The sequence below is a fragment of the Marmota flaviventris genome, chromosome 4, assembly GCF_047511675.1.
Source record: "Marmota flaviventris isolate mMarFla1 chromosome 4, mMarFla1.hap1, whole genome shotgun sequence".
In the NCBI taxonomy this organism is placed as follows: Eukaryota; Metazoa; Chordata; class Mammalia; order Rodentia; family Sciuridae; genus Marmota; species Marmota flaviventris.
Genome location: NC_092501.1, coordinates 150,155,177 through 150,177,911, shown reverse-complemented (window position 1 = coordinate 150,177,911; position 22,735 = coordinate 150,155,177). Strand labels below are relative to the sequence as shown.

At 33.4% G+C, this 22,735-nt stretch overlaps 1 non-coding gene across 1 annotated transcript; it reads left to right on the top strand.

The window, feature by feature from the left end:
• Window positions 1-4,247: 4,247 nt before the first annotated feature.
• Window positions 4,248-4,320, top strand: Trnat-ugu (transfer RNA threonine (anticodon UGU)). Its single transcript has one exon. It is a non-coding gene; the product is annotated as a tRNA-Thr (tRNA).
• Window positions 4,321-22,735: the final 18,415 nt, after the last annotated feature.

The window sequence follows — 22,735 nt, the reverse complement described above, 5'->3', positions numbered from 1 at the left end:
GTGTATTAATTTTATGCTGCTGCCATAGCAGATTTTCATAAACTTAGTGGTTTACACAATAACAAACTTAATATCTTATAGTCCTATAGGTCGCAAGCCTAACACAGGCCTCATGGGTCTAACGTCAAGACCTCATTGGTGCTGGGAGGCTCCAGGGGAAATTTTATTTGTACACTTTGCCTTTCCAGCCTTAGGAGGGTGCCCCTTTGCCTGGAGGACGGGGGTGGGTGGGTGGGGGGCAGGTCCTGTGCTTCTATCATATCACTCTGATACTGACTCATTTTTTTTCTCTTTGACTTCAAATGATCCTTATAGTTATATTAGCCCTACCCAGTTAATCCAGGTTAATTTCACTATTTCAATATCAATTGATTCCCAGTCCTAACATCATCTGCAGCCTTAAACCCCTTGATCATATAATTGAACACATTCACAGTTTCTAGGAATAAGGCATAGACATCTTTGGAGAGAGGGCATTATTCTCTGTACCTCAACCAATAACCATAATCGTCCTGTGAAATCTTGGGTGTCACTGGGTCTTTACTGTATCAATTATGTGAGTAAAGTGATAAATTGAACGTGCCCCAAAATTCCCAAAAGCAGTGTAATGATGATGGGTTTATTACCCACAAGTTGAAGCAGACAATGTAAATATATATCTTAACTATAGTCACATCTTGAGGGAATTTTGGCCTAGGGAAATTTGTGGCACTAGGAACAAGATTAAAAGGCCTAATTTTCACAGTGCCTTTAAGGCACTGTCAGGGTCCACTCTGAGTGAATATGTGATGTGAGCAAAGACCTTCTCATCCTTTCAAATACGCATCAGGCAAGTATCAAAATTTTATCAACTCCCGAGACAGCTGTCTTTGCAGATGGTATCAAAGTCTTGCTGAAAGTTTTGCTAATACACTAGATCTTAACGGTCAATCATGGAGAATTTCAGTGTTTCATCAACTATTTGTTATATATTATAATCTTCTGGGCAGGCTAAAATATACTGCAGTGATTTCAATTGCAGTAAAAGAGCAAACAGCTTCTCACAAAATGAAGTGTGATTTGTATAAATTTGACAAATATGGTAATCTCTTTGATATTTATTTACATTTTTTGGCATAATGCTAATTAGCTCTTGTAATTTTGGCTTTTCTGATTGGGACTTGAAGGGTAAGATCAAAATGCACCAACCCAGTAGAAGAATAAATTCTTATCTTGCAGGTAGAGGAAATAGAGCATATTAGAACATTTATGGATTTTTATTTACTCTGTTACTGTGGAAGATAAAACCATAGCAGCTAGATTTTCATGAAAATCGTGGAAAAGTTGAAATTTATTTGAGCACAATTCCATTTCCTTGTTAATAATGGCCAGATGCCTAACAATGGGGTAGCCTCTTCAGGGCTATGATCAATACTTTCGAAACTAACTCAGGTGACTTAAGAGCTATTGCTATGATGTAATAAACTGGAAGCATCAGCTTATTTTCAATATTCTTCATTCAAACTCCTTGTCTGAGTCTCTGATTCCTTTAGGTTAAAAAAAAATGAAAGGGAGTTTGAGAAATTGGAAGCAACATTTTCTCAAATTAAGTTCTGTACGCCTCCATAAACATTTTGATTTTTACTCATGAGGAGATGGTGCCTGCTGATTTCTAAGTTGATAACTGCTTACCAATTTCATAGCATAGGATCATCTTCCTTCTGTACTGTTAGGAAATTCTGCCTGGAAATCAATTCTTCCATAGTAAGTAGGTAGGACCTTTGCTTTTCTATAATATAATCAATCTTCCTTATGGGGTCTATCATATTATCAAGATTAAATGATAACATAGACTCATGTTGATTTCTGCTCCCATAAGCTGAGTTAGAGCTATTTCCTAAGCCATTTTTATTTGATGATATAATTACATAATTTAATGTAATTATTAAATGACTGTAAATAGAAATAAATTTGACCCTATAAAACTATATCAAATACATTGGAAAGTCTATTAAAGATTAGTCACTAAAATATTTGTGTGAAATTAACAGGGGGAGATATGACACCTAAAGAAGAGGGCAAAATCGATAAAATATTGCTTGAAAACAACCTTAAAAGAACTTGAAAAAAATGTATCTTGCTTATATAAAAAAAAAATGAGTGAAACTCCAATTAGTAAGTTCTTTGGCAAATGTATATGCATCTCTGCATGTCTAATTGGAATAAAATGTAAATATGTGTTCTTATGTTTTTACAACTCTGTGTTTTTACCAAGGTTTTCAATTTACTAGCAAACTTAGTTTGTGAGATAGGAAGACTTCACTGTACATTGTTAACCCTTTATTTTCATTATAATGGAAACGGCAAAACACCAAGAATGTGGACTCAAAACTTTTTGAAGCACAAAAGAGATCTCTGTATTTGATAATATCCTTGCAGGGGGAGAAGAAGCTCTAAGTTCACTTGGCTGCTTTATATTTGTGAGACCATGGAAAAAGGTATTAACCACTCATATTCAGTTTCTTCATTTTTCAAGACAGATTTATAATAACCCTCGTGATGAGATGAAATAAGCTAGGCATAAATTAGTCCCTCAACAAATGTTGGTCTCCTTTTCCTTAAATGGAATATTATGTAAGCTGTTTTTTAAGACTTATATAGAACTGTGTTGATTTCCTTCAAGACCTATTTTCCTTTGAATAATTATCTACAAAACTTGATATTGCAGGCAAAATTCCAGTTAATTTACAGATATTTTTGGAATTTGTGGACTCCAAAATATTTTGTGAGTCTTAGAGAAGGAATTTACACCATATTGAAGAATATTGCTTTTCTTGCTAAAAAGTGAATAAAAAACATTTTAAGAAGTATCATACCTTTATGCCTGGATACTTAATGTAGTTTTCCCCTTTGATTTGCCAATTATAAACTTCATTGTATCCCCCAAATTTCTGATTAGGATAATAATGAAATATTTTATTTGAATTTAAATCAATTTGATTTGATGCAAATTAGCCTCAAAACAATGATGCAATTCACATTATATTAAAACATAAATACAAAACATACAGACAAATCTATTTAGTTTCTGAATTGTTCCTGGACTAGTCAATAAAGAGAGTAATAGCAGAGCTCTAACTGTGTGATTTTGCTATCTAGGGTACTCATGACCTGGAGACTCTAGTTCCACGTGGACACATGTAAGCATTCTTGACAAAGGTAGCACAAGCGGCTTTGAAGTCGTGTTTTTGCAATAATGGAAATTGTTACCTCCCAAGGGACCATTTGAACAAGTAGCACCTGGAAGGCATCTTTCATTTTTTTAAAAAAAATATATTAGTTGATAATGTCTGTATTTATGAAAGTGATCATTTATTTCCTGAGAATCATTTTTCCTAAATACTTGGCAATAGTGTGATAAAAATATAAGGTCTTTTTTTCCCTAAAACTGGGATACATATCAATCCCATTTTTACTTATTTTTAAATAATAAAGTGCATATTAGTTGGGAATGATGAAAAGTTGATGACTAATAAAGTGTGTGGTGGGGAAGTCCACCTGAAGCTGACCTCCTTGTAGGTAAATTTCTACATTCATGAGAGATATATTGCACTAGTGAATGAACGTGTTGGGATGTATAAGGATGAAATAACACCAATTAACTCTGAAACTAAAGGGTAATGTTAGAGAAAAAAATTATATTACCACGATCAATAAAACATAGAAACACATTAAATTTTTATAAGGAAGTTAATTCTGTTTACCACTTCAAATTGAATGATCAGTTTTAAACTAAACTGGGATTCAAAATACCTCTTATTTTACTTTGCCTGTAATATAAAATGATTTTTTCTATATTCATTAATAGAGACTAATATGTGCAATTAAGCATTGAATTTTAACAGTGTAGTGTAGCATATATTTATGATTTCTTTGTGCAAGCAAAGAGACAATACATTAATGAAGTCCTTTTCAATATAGAATGTATTTTATACAAGTTAAAATTACATAAATACTGCATTTAAATAAAGGTAAAAAGTTGAAATGAAACAAAAAGAGCTATTGCTAGCTCCTTTTATGTTCGGTCATCTATTATTTTCCATTTAAAACTGTTAGAAAAAAGCACTCGGATAGAAAAAGGAAAATTTGCAAAAAAAAAAAAAAGCTTGTTTTGGGGGCTCTTTTGTAAACAATGCTCAGTGTAATAAAATCTCATTTGATTGTACATGACAAGGTGACATGGATATATTTATTCTACATTAGGACCTGGGGATATAGCTCAGTTGGTAGAGTGTGTGCCTTGTATGCATAAGGCCTGGGGTTCAATCCCCAGCACCACCACCCAAAAATAAAAAATTACTATCATCATTTTACGTGAATGAATGTACAGAGTCTTCCTACTCAGATGCTGGGACAGGGAGGACAGTAATGTTCTAGACTGGTCCAGTTACTTAGCTTTGCTAACAGATTTTATTGGTTTAATAGATGAAATGCTAAAAAAAAAACAACAAAAAAACAGAAAATGAACTGCTCTAGCCTCCTGCTAATGCTAGTGGGTATACATCATGTGCATAAAAATTTAAGACAATTATAGAAAAATGGTACCTGCCTGTCACCAGACACATGAGGGGGACTTTGGTATTTAGAGATTTTTTTTTTCTTTTATTACTTTTTTCCTGCTACAGCACAGTGTTTGTTATTGCTGGTTATCAGTAAACTCTCATACTTGCCTTGTATAATCCTACCTACTGTGGCAAACAACAGCACGTTCTACCTTGCAGTTATATCTTTTGTTTACACAAAAAGGTAGTCCTGACACTATTGTTTAAATAATCCCTTCTAAGTTTTGAAGTGCTGTTATTTTTAGTAGCTCTGAAAGAAAGTCAGATGAAGTCTGTTGTTGTTTGTGATAACTTTGCCCACTTTTATAAAACCTGAGAAGAGTTACCTATAAGTATGGAATTCCTTGGACTGAACTCTAGTGCTGGACCTCTAATGAAGGCAACATCCTTTTACCATATTTGATGAAATAACAGTGTGACCTCTTTGTTGTTCCAGGAGGGTTCTCTGCATTTACTAAATTAAAGATAATTTCAGAGTTTGAAAAGAAATTTGGGAAATTGGATACACCTCCTTTCACTTACAGGGACTGAGGCAGAAGATGACTTTGTTATCTGAATCCACAGCTTCTGGGTCACTATTCAGCACCTAGGTGGGGGAACCGGGTGTGTAGGAGGTGGACAAGCACCTTATAGTGGACAGGACCTAGAGAAAGCACAACACAAGCTCCTTTCACAGAGCTGACATACCTAAGGGGCCCATGAAGGAAGCAGACAGAGCCCAGGACATGTGCAGGAATAAAGAGGAAACTCCTGAGTTTTCTGGGACTTATGGAGTCTCTGAGAGTCATAGGATGAGCAAGGATCTTAATAAAACCATTGCTATGTGATATGGTTGATCATGTTTTAAATGAGCTTTGAAGACACTAGTGAAGAATTAAAGTCATTTCTGATTTTTATTGGTGACCCAAACTGCCTTCTTAGACTTTGCAAAATATTGGCTATTATCAAGTAAATCTCTAAGATCAATCATTTATTTGAAGAAACTGCTATCAGGAAATAGAAGACCCTTGTCTCTTGAGTTGGTCTCTTCAGTCACCATGGTCCATTTGGGTGACATTCACTCAAGTGTGTTTTCCCTTCCTTTCTAATCATCCCAAAGTTCATGGTCTCTGGGGCTCAGACTCAGCAGATAACACTGCTTGACCAAAGTGTATAAAATCAGAGGACGTCTTGCCACAGAAAATCCAAACCTTCTCTTTTCCTTTAAACTTGCTTTCATAATAAAAAAAAAAAATGCCAGGCATCAATTCTAATATGAAGACAATTTTATTACCTCAGTGTAGACAGATGAGAAAATACTGACTGCACAGTCACACATTTTAAAGAGATCCAGAGATTCTGAGAATGTCTGTTATGACTGGAGCATCTATGGAAATGAATAGCTGACATTTGTACAGTGATTACTCTGTGCCAGACATTATTCCAGCTGCATCATGCAGATTAGCTTATTCAATACTTGCAGTATCTCCAGCAGATAGTTTTATTGAGATTTTTTCTGATTTTATGTGTGAAGAAACTAAGGCATGAAACATTTAAGTGACTTGTTCAAGGTCACACCTTTGATAAAAGACAAAGCTGGGGTACTGAAGCCAGAGACCCTATGCTCAACCCTATGCATATTGTCTTAAAATAACAAAATGTCCAATTAAAATTCCCATTAAGTGTTCTCCATATTTACATTATCTTGGTAATTAGAATAATGATTATATGTAAATAAGCGCTATACAGCTTGTGGAAAAGACAAGTTAATTTAAGAGGGCTTATTAGACCCTGTATTGCAGTATTACTTCACCTGAGGGGGATTTTGTTTTGGCTCATGCCATAGGCAATGCCTTGTCTTAAAAGCAACATTTTCTCCTATATTGTGGTCCAAATTACATCGAATTTAGCTATGTAAACTAGACTGTGTTTTACTTTAAATGTACCTTAGGGATCTGGAGTTGTACTTTGGTGTTCTAGAAATTATTTACACCTGCATCCCTTACAATATGGCTCTCAGATGAAATTTTTATTTTAATTTTTTTTAAACATATTTTTAGTTGTAGAAGGACACAATGTCTTTATTTTATTTATTTATTTTCATGTGATGCTGAGGCTCGAACTCTGTGTCTCACACATGCTAGGCAAGCGCTCCACCACTGAGCCACAACCCCAGCCCCTGGAATTTTATTTATAGCTTGTTTACTACTCCTCTTACATTCCTACTCACTGTGGCAAGCCAGCCTTTTCTTTCCCCAGGGCTCCCTATAAAATAGACATGCCAGTCCTTTGCTGTGGGTAAGGATAGCATTTCCAGCTACCAGGGGAATCATTTGAATTCCCTGGATCTGAGAAGGAAGATTTCCTGTATAAAAGGTGAGACTGTTCCTACACTGGGACACTTCCAACTTCTGCCTAGTATGGAGTCTCTGTGGGTGGAGGCTTCCTACTCAAATGCTGTGGTCCAATCTAGGACTTTTTGGTCTCCCTGCTTGTTAGAAATGGTGAGACCTGGACATATGGGAGGGGCAGAGGCCATGTTGATTTGCAGTGTTGGCATCAAGAAAAAGCATGAGGAAGTAATTCCTAACCTGGGCTCTGGGAACCCAGAGAGCTCTGGGAATATAATTTAGAAAGGTCCATGAAATTCAACTGGAACAAAATGCATCTTCCCCCAGATGAAAAGACACTTTATGAGATAAAAAATAAAATATATAGTGTATGCTCTACAGAGCATCTGAGGGAAATCAGTGTGGCTGTCCAGACGATGACATACTGTCCTCGAGTTGTCCATTTTGCCTACCTCTTACATCATTATATTGCATTCTTTTCCATTGAATCTAAAACATCTATTTTCCTTAAAGACCTAGTGCTGAAGGTGCCACTGTCATCGTCATCTTTCACCTGGTGAACTGTGCCTATAAGGTTCTGAGGGGGAACCAATCAGTGTGGGCCTCTCAGTAGCTGAACCAGAGTTGAAAAGGGGATCCATGGTCTTTTGAAGAGAATGTCCAGTGGACCAGAACACCACGTTACAAGACTGCCTTTTGATGCTTCCTCCCTGCTGATCACACCTGGAAAACACTTTCTAGGAATCAGGTGCATCAGGTGGGAACACCACCATGCTGATTTCACAGTACCAGGATCAGGAGGAGCCCTGAGACACTGGAGGATTTCAATACTCCACAGCCTGCGTGTTGTGAAAAGATATCAATATTTATTCAGGTATTTGTTTTATCTTTTTTTCTATTAGTATATGTGCTAAATAATAATGCTGTCCTAGACTGTGTTCGTAGACTTAGCAACAGAGTTCTTTTTTGTTTTATAAATCTTATATCTACAATCTTAGGAAGCAATGTGAAACAAAATCACTTTAACACTTGAAGAAAGTAGATACATGCCTTGCTTAATTCAATAATATTCTTATTTCACCGAAATTAGGAGGTTTTCAAGCTACCGTGATTTTTAAAAGGTTTACACAAAACCAGCATAATCCTAGTTGAAATATAACCCTTATTGAGTCTATGAATAATGAAATTCTTATATATTGATGATGATAAAGACTGTATAAGCTCTCATAATGGTAATATGGCATTGTTAATACTTCATGCAGTTATATGCACTGTTGTGTACATTTTGGGAAAAATTTCAAAATAACCAACTGAGATAAAATATCTAATTTGCTTCTGTTACTTTCTTGTGTTAGTGTATAAATTGAAGGATGAAGAAAATAGAGGTTATCATTATAATTTAGTTATACAACTTTTACTCTAAGTCTATATAGTCCCTTAGTTGAAAGAATTATTCTCACCAACATAACAGAAGTTCTCTCTGTTTAATCTACTACATATTATAACACAGATTTCTAAATGACAGATATCTTTTATCTAATATTTCCATTTCGGGCATTACCCCAATCTTAATTTTTCAGTTAACTTTTTAAAACATTTCCTTCCTTCTTTCCATCCTTTCTTCTTCTTTCTTTTTGGTACTGATTTTTGAACCCAGGGTCTCATGCAAGCTACACAAGTACTACATATCCAGCTCTTCTTATTTTATTTTTGAGATGTGTCCTCATTAAGTTGCTCAGGCTGGTCTCAAACTTGCAATCTGCCTGCCTCATCCTCCCAAGGAACTGGGATTACAGGTTTGAGTTATGGGTTTTCTTGATGATGAAAACAATATGTACCTTTTGCTGAGAGCCACAGCTGAAGGGGCCCCAGCAAACTTCCAGCTGATTGGCTCACAGCAGCCCCAGCAAACTTCCAGCTGATTGGCTCACCGTGGCCCCAGCAAACTTCCAGCTGCCAGCTGATTGGCTCCTCCGTGGTGATGCTCATTGTGCTGTTCCCTGCCCTTTCAGACCAAGGAGCTGCTCACTGGGGGACTCTTTTGGCTCTGCCCACGTGACCCAGCCAATCAGCCTGAAGAGTGGGAGGAGTTGGGGGTTGAGAGGCTCACCCCAAGCCAGTGGTGGCAGTTGGGCTCTGAGGGAATTCCTGAAGAGCTTGTGTGGTGTGGCTTGTGTGTTTTAAAAATAAAGTTCGTTTCTGCTTGACAAGTGGCTCTATGAATTGTGCCCAGCCAGACTGTGGCACCTTTAGTACCTTGGATCCCATTATCTTGCTTTCTTGAATTCCAACTCCTCATATTGATCATTTCCTTTCTTATCTAGAACTATAATGTAATTTCATTCCCCAAACACAGTCTCTTTCTATTATCCTATTGATTAAAAATCAAGGACAATTTTCTGATATCCCAGGTTCTGTGCCAGACCCTGGACTATGGGAGTGCCAATCTTCTGAGAGCAAGCCAGCAATTATGACACTGTGTGATGATGGCCAGAGTCTAGGTGAGTCTCAAGTGCTGATCCCAGGTGACTGTGCAGGCTTGTGAGGTGGCCATTCCTGAACTGATTTAACATCAGAAGAGGAAGTTGGCCACTCAGGCACTATGACTTATCCGTCTGTTTATCACCAGCTCCTTCTGTGGTATTTTTTTCTGAAACATATAACATAACATAATAAATGTTTGAACTGATTGAAGAATAGTGGAAACAAGAAGTCATTGGCAACTGAAAATAATTGTGTGGATTTAAGAATAGATTGCAATTGATAATAAACTTCAGGAATGGCTTTGAAAAAAATTTGTCAGGGGCTCCAAAATTATCATTTCTGCCATACAATATATTCACATTTTATTTTTAAAACAATAAGATTCCATTTAAAAGGAAATATTAAGAGATTTAATTTTGATAATATCCACCTGGCCTTCTTAAATAAACTTTGATCATATAAACAGTCCTGATAGTCCATCTTCCAACTCTTTGCTAAACTATCTACATAGCTTTAAAAAAATTTAAACTTCTAACATCGAAGTGCTAAGATAAAATAATTTTTTGGAATTTGAAAAAAATTTCAATTCTCTGAATGATGGAATTAGACTGAAAGATATAATTGAAGTTCTAATACTGTCTGTAACCAAAAAGGAGAAGGAGAAGGAGAAGAAGAAGAAGAAGACGGCAGACTTAGATGGTTACAGTGGCACATTCCTCTAATCCCAGTAACTCAGAAGGCAGAGGCAAGAGGATCTCAAGTTCAAGACTACCTTGGGCAACTTAGTGAGACCATGTCTCAAAATAAAAAAAAGAAATTAAAAGGACAGGGGATGTACCTTGGTGGTAGAGCATCCCGGGATTCAATCCCTAGTAATCATCCACCCACGAAACTGCTTTTAGCCCATCGAAATAACTTAGGCAAATACTCTATCCCTCACCCAAGATCTCCTTTCTTTCCCAGAGGTGCACAAATTGTGGTAAGCAAGAAACAAAGTAAACATCCTTAGTGATTCCTATATTCTTTCTCTGAAGATTATTGCAGAGGTAAAAGCATTCTATGTTTCTTGTCCTCCTCTCCCTATTGTTTTATCTTATTTTAGATATAACAATGAGAAATTCTTTCCCCCACTATTGCTCCTGGGAGAGTACTTTTTAAAAACTCACTTATACATCAAACTATAAAGGCTACTTCAGCACATTTGAAAGGACAGAAGTTGTACAAGTGACATTTCAGACCACAGTGGGACATAACTAAATATTAACATAATATCTAGAGAACTTCAGGATCTTGAGCAGAATGTGGTACATATTTAATTGCTTTCTAGGGTGGGAAATGGCATTTTAAGAATTTAGTTCTAGAAGGACGGGAAAGAATTACATAACTCACTATACTTAAAAAAAAAAAAATCCTGTTGTCTTCTTCTTTTGCTGCCTCAGGCTGTTTACTGGCTGTTTCAGAGCACTGACTACTTAACATCGATACAGGCTGTTCTCATGTCTAGGTTACCTGCCACTCCATAAGCCCTTCAAAGTTCACAACCCCATATCTCAGGTCTCCAAATACTGCATGTCACAGATTTGGCATTTAAAAATACCTCAGGCTGGAGTTGTGGCTCAGTGGTAGAGTACTTGCCTTGCATGTGAGGCCCTGGGTTTGATTTTCAGCACCATATGTAAATAAATGAATAAAATAAAGGTTCATCAACAGCTAAAAAAATATTTTAAAACAATACCTCTTCCATGACTTTTCTAAAATTACAAGTTAAAAATAGAAACTCTCAACAAATACAAAAGCACTATTTGCAAGATCACTGGATAACACTAAGACTAGTAGAAAAATGTGTTTTAAAATGTGCAGAGGGTATTCAGACATCTGAACTATTAATAAATAATTAAAATGTTTCACTTCAAATGTCTCACTTCAAATAAAAGAAGTCAAATTGAAAGCAGATAATATAAATTTCTCCTATCAAATCAGTAGATTACACACTGTTTTTCAGGCTGGATGTGAACATAGATTGATTACAATCTTCCTAGAATACTTGTAAAAAGTCAAAACAAGAGACACATCAATATAATTTCAATACAAACACAGAACAAAAGCCCAATCATATTATTCACAGCCCCATAGACTACTACAAACTCCAAATACACAATTTATAGGATAGAAAGGAGAATAAAAAAATACCTATTAATGCAAACAAATAAAATTACCAAAAATAATCTACCCATAGACTAAGAAAATTACTTATATTACTCTTTATGTTCTCTATTATAGGATACATCTGCATATAAAATATATTTCCTACTTAGTGATATTACAGACAATACTCTTCTTATTCTTAGATTCACCATAATCTATTATTCTGATGGCTGCCACTAAAGTCAAGGATGTAATCCATGTACCAGATGTATTTTGTTAACATATGTTATATATGTATATAAAATCATAGATGTGTATATATGTATATGTATATACATATATATACACACATTGATATATTAAATATATTAATATATTGTATTAATATATAAATTAATACAATTTTACATATTGTGTTCATATTTTTATTCAATATGACTTTATTAGAAAATCATGTTTTCTTATAGCTCTAGTTTTAAATTAAAAATCAAAATAAATTATATATAAAATTTCATTTTATATTTTATATTCACATTAATATATACTTAATATATGTATATTATGTCTAAATGGAAGATTTTCAATGTGATAATAAATTTTCACTTCTGACTTAGAAATCTATTAATTTTTTGTTAAGTAGGTTTCAATTACACATGTTCAAAAAACTAAGTAATATCCTTTTATCTAAAATTAACTAAGTATTTTACTACAAAATAAAGAATAAGCACCTTTTATTAAGTACTTTTAGACATCTTTTCAGACTACTATTTGATCATTAATTTTAATGTTTGAACATTTCTGAAATTTATCACTACTTACTTACCTGGGACAAAGCCTACAGGGTCAGGATTTCTTTCTTTCTTTTAAGTGAATTTCTGATGTTGATTTGATTATATCATCTGTTTTACACTTATGTTCACAAGTGAGCATTTGGTAGAGTTGAATAGCTATTGACAGACAATATAGACACATTTTCTTCACATTTCTTTGCCAGGTTCAGAGCCTCATGTAATGTTTCAGAAATCCACCCCCAACCCATGACTATTTTTCTCTTTGTTCTGGGACTATTTAAATTCAGACAGTTATGCTAGTGGGAAAAAGGTTTCTTTTGTGGGATGATAAAAATCTCCTAAAATTAAATTATGAAAGTGTTTCCACAACTGTGTAAACTTAGTGAAACCTTGGAATTGTACATTTTAAACATATGAACTTTATGGTATGTAAATTAAATCTCAATAAAGCTATAACAAAAACAACAAAAGTATTCATTTCTTGTAGATTTAACATATCTTATCCATACAAATTTATTTGCCTATTTCTCCATATATACATACATAAATACATAGTATTACTATATATTTTATACATAAAAATTTCCCTTTAAAATTTTAAAATTTATTTGTAAAAACTTTACCTAATATTTTATATATTCTACTCATATTTATTTGTATGTTTTTTCTCTCTTTCCTAATATTAATAGGGTCTCTCTTATTTATATATTATTCATTCTTAAAGAAAATCTTTATTTATTATTAGTCTTTTCAAATACCTTTTTTTGGGTGGTGAATTTCTATTTCACTATGTTTTCTCTATAATTTCTTAATTTTTATTTATTTTGGATTGTTCCATTATTCTTTCTCTAGCTTCTTGGATTATATCTGAATGGGTTTAAAATAATAGAAATAAGTAAATTTAAATAAAATTTACAAGTTATTGTTGGCTTATTGGTGATTTTAATTTTCACTAATAGTTTTTCTATATTTTTATGCTATCAAGAATCACCGTTTATTCCTAATATAGTTTAAAAAAAATCATTATTTGAAAAATATCACTTGAATGAAAGTAAAGAAGATGATTTGTTGGTAGAAGAGTACACAGTAGGACATTTTGATTCATAGATAACTTTCTGATCCTTTTGTGGTATGAATATTTGGATAAATCTATAAAATATTTAAAATGTAAAATTGCTCTTTTCATTGTAAAACAGTTTGTGCAAAATGTGTCCTAACTCTTACTTACTCTTCCCCTAATTGCTCATGATTGAACAAATTTTGTCTTCTTTTCTACATTGTTTAATATATACATTGTACTAGATATACTTGAATTTTTATTTTATTTAACTATTTTTATTTAAATATAAATTATGTCTATTTGTAATCAGAATAATATTTGCAAAAGTAATTTTACAATTTTGGTTAGATTCACATTTACCCCTGAGAAGGAGCCACATTATTGCATGTCACCATTAAGTTTGACCTCATTAAATATGAGGTATGCAGCTAGTAGGGTACACTGAGCGAAATGCTAAGACCTTAATGGAGGAATTCCTATGGAATCTTCAGAGGAGAGCAGGGCATATGCTAAGGCCCCAATAAATCCCTCACATTTTAATAAAGTTGAGGAAAGCAGAATTTGAAAGGCAGACCAGTCCAGGTCCTATGATATTGTCAGAGAGTTACAGGGAGTTTTTCTAGGAAGATCAATAGCTCTTCTGATGTAAATGTGTGATTTATGTGCCAGATCTCCTGTGTTCCTACAGCTTGGGTTAATTTCTGATATATACCTCCATGGTCCTGTCTGGTCATTGAGTATGGTTTAAAGATGAAAATGTTTGAGGCCATAACTATGTAATTTCATTGAAAGCAAAAATATTATATATATTTTTATCATAATGTTCATATGTCAAAAGGCCTACTTATAAATAACTGCCTCAAAACCAAAAAGTTCTATCATATAGTACTATGATATAGTAGTAATATTAAAATAAAAGTTTAGTTGGTTGATAGAATCATCAAGTGAAAACTAGAGAGAACTGAACTAATGTAATTATGACAGGTGGGAAAATATGAATTCCTTTTGAGATGAAGTTAAATCTAACAGGTTTGATGATGGTCTAGGGAATGTAATGAATAGGATGGGCAAGAGATAAAGCCACTGGTGTCTAATAGTTTTCTATCTTGACAAATAAGTTCTCTGGAAGTAGAATTTCTTTTCACTAAACATACATGCAGAAAGAAATTATAGAAATAAAATGGTAAAATTGTTTTGTAAATTCTGAGTTTTTGTTGTCTATGGGTGGTGATGATTAGTTGGTATGAAGAAAACAAGTCTGAAAGTCAGGAGGTTATTATGGGCTGGAAATGGCCACACATCCTAATCAAATCACAGTCATAAATGAAGCTATGAGAGTATACTATCTTATCCATGAAGAGTAAATAGAATGAGGAAAAAGTTCACGTGAGAATCTCAAGAAAAAAGAAAGCTTTTCAGGTTTTGAAGTAGAAATAATGAAGACATTATCATGGAAACCAAAGACAAGTACTTATGAGTGAAGAGATTCTGGTCAATAATCTTCAAATATTTTTGTAAGGAGCATCTGCCATAGACATGCTGGGACATGCTGGGACTCACTAAGTTTCTGGCCATAATGAACAGCAGCCATTGAACTGCTTAATCACCTCTGCTTGCTACTGATAAAGAGCTGTAAGGGGCACTAGCCATAGGCAGGCTTAACAATGACTGGTTACAATTGATAGGGAGCACAGCTCCATGGACATGTGCAAAGCACATGTGCAGTTGCAATTAGATCACCTCACTGGACATAACCAATGGACATTGAGTTTCACTGGGTGTAACCAATAACCATTATACACCACCAACTTGGAACTGTATTTAAATTGCTTGTCCTGCACATTGAAGGGTTTTGCTCCAAGGACATCTGTGAGACTGGCTGCCTTGCTGTCTGTTCCTGGACTGACTCCACCTTTCCCTGACATCCAGCCATCAGGTGGAGAGAACCACCAGACAAGGACAATGTCTGCTCTTTGGTTACAAAAAGTTGCATGGCATCAGAGGTATTTTGGAGGCTCATGGCTGCCCTAGGATTGTGTGATTTGCTTATAGTGTTTAATTACTGTGCACTGAATGCTAGTTGGGGGTGCTCCTGCACACCCAACACTTTTTGTACTAATTGTTTATATTTAATGATTGGTGTGATTGAATCCTCCTCCAAGTAATTATTAATGGCAAAATTTGCAACGTTTTAAACAGGTCAAGTTATTTAAATATTCAAGCTGAGCATGGGGTGCATGCCTGTAATTCTAGTGACTCAGGAGGCTGAGACAGGAAGATGGCAAGTTCTAAGCCAGCCTTAGCAATTTAGGGAGATCCTCAGCAACTTATTGAGACCCTGTGTCAAAATAAAAAATAAAAAGGACTGGGTATGTAGCTCAGTGATAAAGCACCCCTGGTTTAGATCCCCAGTACCAAAAACATAAAATAAAATAAAATAAAATTTCAAATTGTATTTCTTGGACTTATACTCCAGGGAATGACAATGAAATATTAGAAGAAATCTATTGGGTATGTGCGTCTAGAATGGAGAGGTCACCTGGTCACTGAAATAGTGGTAAGTATGGAAATTTTTTCACACTTCCGCTTTGTATCCAAAGGCCTGATACAATTCATGATTTCTTCTGAAGTGAGTAACATTTTTGCTGTCACTGTTAAATTTGAGCTTTAGCCTTGGCATAGCTGTTTAGCCATTTCCCCACATTTATCATTCACTTATGAAGTACTCTAAGTTTTTTTATTTTGTTTTTCTTGCTCTTTAAATATGAGCCCCACTCCTTTCCAGTTCAGTTTCACTAAGTGAGAAAACAATAATGGTTCCAGCAAATCTCACATTATGGATATATGTATGTATGTGTGTGTGTGTGTGTGTGTGTGTATATATATATATATATATATATATATATATTATATAATATTTCCTGCTAATCCTATTTCTTGACATCTTTCTAAGAGCACACATATGCCTTTAAGGGCAAGGGCTATATATCTTATTTCTCTCAATATTCACAGCACTGAGCTTAAGTGCTTCCATTTTAGCATGTTTATAAAAATTTTTGATAGGTATTATTCTCTTCCCTTGATCTTCAAACTTACTTTAAGTCAGCATTTTAAATTCATAGTGGGATAGGGAGGGGGAGCATGGCAGGAATAGACGAACTCTAGGTAGGGCAGAGAGGTTGGCGGGAAAGTGAGGAGGAATGGGGTTATAAATGATGGTGAAATGTGATGATCATTATTATCCAAAGTACATGTATGAAGACACAAATTGGTGTGAATATACTATGTATACAACCAGAAAAAATAAATAAATAAAAGAGGGTTTTGTGGAATACTAGTTTTACCAAATTCTCCAAAAAAAAAAAAAAAAAAAAAGATTCTCATTGAATAATTTGAGAAACATAATATATGTTTTACTTAATAAAGATCCCTAATGAATATTAGCAAATTAAAATATCTGGGAAGTACTGGATAATTTTATATTTTCAATTAACACATATTAGTGTCTTATCATACTGGCTACAAAATGATACACTCTTTAAACACCTAAAAGTTATTTGTCGTTTACCCTTCAGAAAGTCTTGAGATACTTGACTTTTTTTCTCTGTCACCAACTGGTCTACATTTTGATTAATTTTGTATTTCCATAGAGGGTTTCATAGTTCCAATTTTTTTCATTTGTTCTTCTCACATTATTCTTGCACAGGCAGTGTATCTTCTTACACCTCCTACCTCCTACTGTTCCTCGATACCAAATGAGTTTAACATCTCAAGATCCCTTATGTTTCACCCCAGTGAAGCAATTTTCATGCTCTGCCATGCCAAATCTAAATCAAAATAAAAACAGGTTGCTTTCTTCATATCTTTACACTGAGCTTTTGCCTTAGTCTCAGTGATTCCTTCAGTTGAAGTTCTATTCCTAGGTGCATGTTCTTTGCTTTTTGCAAAGTAAATGAATTTGGAGAAAAATTTTGGTTGCTAAGCATCTCAAGTTTTGCCTGTGTTCAATGTATTATTTTCTTCAAAAGTTTCTGTTTAATCTGACCAATTCTGAGTTTAAAGAAACTAGGAAGGATTTTTATATTCCAATTTTTATTTAATTTTTCCCTTCTTTTTTTTTTCTGAGTGCCTGTATTTAGTGTTTTTTTTTTTTTTTTCTCCCCATACATTAGATAGGGGAAAGGATACATTGTCTGTACTGTGTGCTTCAATTCTTTAAATGTTTTCTTTTAGAATGCAAAGAATCCTGATGTCCATGTGTGGTTTTATCTTTAATTATTAAGTGCATGTCCCTGAGAATATAAAAATGAATATAACTAATACTGATATTTAGCCAAAGATCTAAAATGCAGGGTCAGCTTGTTTTTCTGAACATGTTGAACTAAACATTAGAGTTACAGCTCTATTTGCTTTCCAAGAGTACATGTGATGGGAATCTGACTTTAACATCTGTAGGGACATTAATCACTTGACTTTACTTAGTTGTAGTTTAAAGCAAGCAAGCAAGCCAGCCAATCAACAAACAAAAACCCTTGAAAAAAAACAGAATGGGCATATGTTTCTTTCTTCCTTCACTGATCCAAGCATTACCAGGATAATGATTATGCTGTTTATGTTGCTGTTGCTGCTGCTGCTAATAATCCATCATATTGATATTTCCTTGCAAGTGCTCGAAATCAATTGCTTTCTTATAAAAGAAATGCATAAGTCCTCAATGAACATTTACTGATTTTTAATAAACATGTATACTGTATAATCTAAACACCAATCAATATAGAGATCCCAAACAAGTTGTTAACTCTCCCCCTTTCAAGTCTTGTATAGATAAGACCTGCCCTTGCGATATGTTACTTTACATGTACTTTTTTACTTTTTCCTCTTTGGATCCTGATCCAAAACTGAGATAAAAAGTTCCCATTTTAATAATCTATTATTTCTGTAAAATCAATCTGTAGTCTACCTCTCACACAAATGTCATGAGTACTATAAAGATTACTAACTATATTTTGGAATGACAGAGGTATTATCAGAGACATAACTACTAAATAGAGATAATATTGCTTTGGGACTAAGAAACTCAACCTTATAGATTCGTATGTGTTCATTTTTAAAACAAAATTCTATTATTTGAATGAAATGATATATAAGTGAATATGTGCATTCAAATAATATGTAAATCATATAAATGGAAGGAAACTAATAGGTAGAGATAAGAAACATACAACCCATAAATCTCAAATGCTTAAAATCAAATACTGACTGAAAATAAAACACTTTCATTGAGGAATAAGTATTTTTGGCTTAATGAAGAAGGGGAAATATTCAGGATATTTGCATTATAGCTGTCAGGGACATTTCATATTAGAGAAAAATACCTATATCAAACTTGTGAAGGAAAGTATAAAAAGAGAACATTTTTCTTAGTAAATGAAACTAGTCCTCTCTAATCTTTATTTTCCTGCCCCCCATCTTATTTACAAAGGGATTTTTTTCATTACTTGAAATGAAAAAATAAAAATGAGAAAAAGGCAAACCATTTGGTGATATAAAACAAAAGGCTACTTTGTAATACACTGATTTTTTTTTTCTCTGTTGTGAAGGAATGACAGGTTCTAGTTCACTGTTGTCGTTTTTCCTGGAGTAGGTGTTCACTTTTGCTAGACATTCAAGCTCTATGTAGAGGGAAGCCCATCTGAACACAAAGTCAGTCAGTGTGAGTAAGTGGCATAGGACCTGGTTAAATACGCTGATCAACTCTAAATCTATCTGTCTTTCGTTCAAGGAAGAAAACTATAAAGAAAATGGAAGAGAAAAATAGAGAGAAGAAAACTAGAAGAAAATTGAGGGAAAACACTTCAAGATATCAGTATAGGCAATGAGTTTTGGGTTAAGAGCACCAAAGCATAAGCACAGCAGCAACAAAATAAGGTAAATGGAATTATATTAATCCAAGAAGCTTCGGCACAGCAAAGAAGCAACAGAGTGAAGAGGCCAACACGAGAATGGGAAATATATTTACAATGTATTCATCTGATTAGGGATTAATATGAAGATTATATAAGGACTTAAGCAAGTCAACAACAAAACATAAAATAATCAGAAGCATAGGCAAATGATCTGAATTGACATTTTCTCAAAGGATGATATGCATACAGCCAATGATCATTAAAAAATATTCAATATCACTAATGATCAGGAAAATGTAAGTAAGAATCACAATGAGATATTATCTCACCCTAGCTATAACCAAAAAGGCAAAATGTAACAAATATTGGTAAGAATGCAAAGAAAGGAGAACTCTTATATACTATTAGTGGAAATATAAATTAGTGCAATCATTTGGAGACCAGTGTGGAGGTTCCTCATAAAATAAATAGAACTGCCAATATAGATAGATAGATAGAAATTTATATATATATATATATATTAATGACATATATGAAATAAATGCAGTATATCAAAGAGATACCTGCATAGTGATGTTATTGAAGTGCTATCTGTAACAGTCAAGATGTGGAATGTTTGGATGAAGAGATGTAAAAAATGTAGAATATATACACAATGGGATAGTATACATCCACAAAGAGAACTTTTTAAAAAGAGGAAATAAATATCATTTATAACCTGAATTATCGGAAAAATCAAGTTTTATAACTCTGTTAGCATGATTAAATAAGTAATTAAGTCAAATAGAAATGAAATATAAGACACTAGGTCTAACAATACATTTTAGCCTTATTGGTCTAACATGTTGAATGGGGAACAATCATAATACTCATATTTATGTAATGGACTTTCTCAATAAAAGCTTATAATTTAGGGAGGTACCTACAGCTAAAACTGGGTTTATTTGTTATTCATCTAGTAATGGAGTTTTGATATTTTTTTTTCCTTTTAAGGTTGACATTATTAAAATTTTATATATACTTAGAAAAAACATACTAGTTATTAGAAAAGGCTGCCACATTGGAGATTTTTTTCATCATTTGTTTTAAATGCTAATTTCCAGTTTCATTTATTATGAATAATTTATTATGATTTCTGTCACAGCATCTTATATTCATAGAGTAGATTTAAAATACATAAAGCAATAAAATAACAAAATATAAGAATTCCTGGAAAATTTACAGATACATTAAGTGTTAATATTATTTCACATAAAGAAGAAATTAATAAGCAAAACGAGGATAGTTAAGTTTGTATTTTTTTAAAGAAAACTGCTCACCACTTTAAACATAAAAGTTTAGCTTAGAGCATGATAAAATCTTGTGCATAATTAGTATTTCTAAATATTATAATTGTTACTAATTTCAACAGCTCTTGTGTGTGAAATGTGTCAAACAGAAAAGGAGGGTTTGGAGTATTGCACGGTAGTTGTTAAACAACATTGTGTAAGGTAGCTTAAATATAATGTGTTTTAAAAATTTATACATATAACTCACATATTAAGGTATTAATAGTTTATATTTTTAAATATTGAGGAATTGGTTAGCATATCAATCTATTCATGTCATTTTGATGACTTTATTTCAATATTTTTTATTTGGTGTATTTACTTTTAATATTTCATTTTTAACTAAAAATGATGATTTTCCCATTTTAATCCATTTGTACTTTTTATTGTAGCCATTTTTCTTTTAATTTTGGTACCAGGGATTGAACCCTTAAACACTGATCCATATCCCCAGCCTTTTTATTTTTTATTTTTAGACAGGGTCTTGCTAAGTTGCTGAGGCTAGCTTTGAATTTGTGATCCTCCTGCCTCAGCCTCCTGAGCTGCTGGGATTATATGCATGCCCCACTCTGCTGATTATTGTAGCCAATTTTAATCCTCTTGGCCTATTCATAAAGTTTTTATTATGTTTTTCCCAACTAATTTTTATATTAAATTTGAAGAAATGAATAATATTTTGCCTTTTTAAACAAGAAATCATTTCACATTACTAACAAAAAAATTATAAGCAGAATGTAAAGATTTTTTCACAGTGAGTTCTATGCCTTTTCCCCTGGAGGCAGGTTTAAATGCTAAATTGCTATATTGATTATAGAGAAGAGTAGATCCTCAAAGGTTGGCTCTCTAGGGCTATCCTATCAGAGCATAATTAATTTATCCAGTCTGAGGTTGGCAGGTTCACAATGTATAAGACCAGAATTTCTTCAAAATTTGACTATTCTATTCCTGGCCACTAATTTTTGTTCCTCTGGTGGTAATAGTGACTCACTAAAAACTTCCTTCCACCTCTGCCTCCAATGACTAAGACAGCTGAAAATAAACAAGTAAAAATAGCCCCCAAGTGTCAGCATCAATTTTAAGATTTAGTGAGTAGCAGAAAATTTTGAGTAATGTCTTTCAATCATAAAATCTTTCTTGAGAGTTAAATTTCCCTCTAAAGCACTTAGAACAAATATATTTCATTGATCTAATTTTATGTTTCTTATCATTTTCAGGCAAGTTGTCTATTCTTACCTTTTTAAGAAAACACAACCATTTTTTCTCACTTTATTATTTTCTTTTCAACTTAAATGCTTTCCAATTTTCTTATTTTAAAACAGCAACACCTATTTACCCTCATAAATATATGAGAATCACCATGCAAAGTTAACTTTTGAAATGAGAAAAATTCTAAATTGGCAATAAGAAAAATTCTTTTAACTTATTACTTCACCATCTACATAAAAAGGAATCCTTGAGACAAAATAATCCTAAAACAAATTTAAACATTCTCTGAATACTAAGAGAACTAAATTTCAGTATTGAGCTAGTGATTTCAGCTCAGATATTCAGTGTAATTTTCCTTCCAAATGATAACTAAAATGACCGAAAAAGGATAATGAATTTTGCTTCAGTACAAATAAAACTACTCCTACATCAATAGGATCAAACAGAAAGAAACGCCAGATAGCCCATGTATTACTCAACACACATGTTGAGAAAACAAACAAAAAACCAAACAAAAACAATTAGGATATAAGATGGGTAAAAGCTGAGAAAAACAAAAAGATGATATGGATACCAAAAGCAACAATAAAATTCAAATCCTGTCACTTAGGAAATTGTCACATAAAATATTCATTCAGTTGCTTTCCAGAAAGAGAGTAAATTTAAGTGTTTCTTTGAGCAATGTTGACCTTTGTATGAGAAAGATCCCCCAATGAGCATTTTCAGTTACAAAAATGTTAAAAAACATATCCTTTTATTAAACTCCAACTTGTTTCCAGATTCCCTGTGCTTCTGGTTTCTTCCAATCACCCATTTACCCTTTCCTAACACAACCAGGATAAGGGTTACAGAAATGCTAAGCCAGTCTAGCAAACCAGGCAAAC